Below are 2106 nucleotides of genomic sequence, written 5' to 3'. Positions count from 1 at the left end.
ATCAGAAGGTGCAGATGCACTTGTAAAAAAAGGTATGCATTTGCAACAGCTTTGTTCTGATTATGACACCATTCTGTTAAGAAGGCAAAATAACATTATCATCCCAATTCATGGTTGAAGTTGAAGACCCTAAGCTTTAAAATTCCAAGTCTCACTTACGCATGTTAACTTATTTACTAGTTCAGAACTATCACCAGAAAATAGTAAATCCACATTGACCACATAATATTATTTTGCAACCACTCAGTTTGTCCTTGACTAGGACACTTGAAGCACAAAACAACTAATGCAGAGATAGGTCTACTTTGGTTCTGACAGATCACATCCTGGTGCATATGTGGGGTTTTTTACTTAGAAAATACAAAACTTCTATTATTGTTTTTATTTTTAACCAGAGCCTAACCACCTCTACAGTTTACAAACTAATTTAGATAATCACTAATTAGGCATGGAAAATTATTTTAGCCATGATCCCTGAGGATTAGAGCCTCCACAAGTCAGAGAAAATTAGTGTCTCCACTTATGTTGTCAATGCTTGTTGTATGTTTGGCTTAAGGGTTTTCCTTTTCAAATTCTAACTCTGTTTCTAAACAAAGTAGGCTTCTATCCTGTCTAGAATGTAATGAAGATGTCTTGGATAAGCTGAGTGTTGTAATGAAGATGTCTTGGTGAGACTTGATATATGTCCAAAATTAGAAAAATCACAAGGTACTTTCTCTACCTAATAAACTCCATATGACCACATAAAACCCTGTTTAACACACCTGTAAAGAGGAACAACCCCCCTAAGGAGCTAGAAAGCTATATGAAACAAAATTATCAAGCATACGCATACAAATTCAGTACTGTATGAAACAAAATAGGTACAACAAGTAGCTGCTAGAGTCATATGCTGAGAGTAGGTGTCAGCTTAAGACATTCTGAAATAGTAAATAACTAAAGGGCACTTGATTATGCACTTAGTAACAAGGTATATTGCATGGTTCATAATTTTATAGGAGACCAATAGTAGAAATTTGATTGGGAGTGCTCCATTTCACTAGCGGCCCAATTGCTTTTATCAGTAGCATGTGCATCACTGCATCAGGACATTAACAGGTGCAACAATGAATGCATCGGATCCTTGCATTGCATAGTGGAATACTAACTTTACAATCTTTGTAAGCCTAAGCTGCCCTTTGTGTCATCATATTCAGTGGAGTGAGCAAGCTACTCACACTGAGCCGAGTATGTGCCAACTACCAACTACCGAGAGAGAGACTTTACAACCACTCGTACCACAAAATCTACCTGTCTGTAACCAAAAGAACCGAAAGGCAGCAACCAACTAATAATGATAACATGGTAACGTAACAGCTTTGGGGAAACAAAGCCAACCCTGAATATAAAAATTACAGGAGTACTGCAAAATATTACCAATAGTACAGTACCAGCTCGCTCGGAAAAAGAATACAGCCATTCATGCTTTCCCTGTGCCCTCAGGTTCAGGATAGGAAAATCGCAAGTACCTAAACCTCAGAAAATGTGGAACTAACTAATCTGATATAATTGATGTGTACAAATCTGTTGCCTCCCAACTTGATGTTCGTCTGTTCAGCCAAATTAAATCTCATCTTCCACATCGCAGCCCGAACACAGAACAAACTAGATAGCACTTGACACACCAATCAATCCCAATGGAACGAACGGATGCACACCCACGCACGCACCGCACGGGCGGTGCTAGGGTGCGGTGAGCGTGCCTGGGCGGGGCCAGGGCGCGGCCAGGGGCCGAGGGGAGCACGGCCACGGGGGGCGGCAACCAGGAGCTGGGGCGCGGTGGTGCGACAATCTACGGCGACGGAATCGAAGGGGGGGGGGAAGGGGAACCAGTGCAGCTTACCAAGAGGAAGACGATGGCGAGCTCGTGCGGGGCCGGGGTTGACGAGGTGACGCGGATCGACAGTGAGGCCGCGGTGGCCGGAGGTGAAAGAAGACCTCGATCCGCACGATGCAGAGTCGTCGAGTTCGAACGGCTGGCTGTAGATGACGTAGAAGAACACTACAGAGCTCCTGGACTCCTTGGTGGGGTGCGGGGACGACGGTGGTCGCGGGGACGATGCGGTG

The sequence above is a fragment of the Triticum dicoccoides genome, chromosome 7A, assembly GCF_002162155.2.
Source record: "Triticum dicoccoides isolate Atlit2015 ecotype Zavitan chromosome 7A, WEW_v2.0, whole genome shotgun sequence".
Lineage (NCBI taxonomy): Eukaryota > Viridiplantae > Streptophyta > Magnoliopsida > Poales > Poaceae > Triticum > Triticum dicoccoides.
This window is presented reverse-complemented; position numbering follows the sequence as displayed.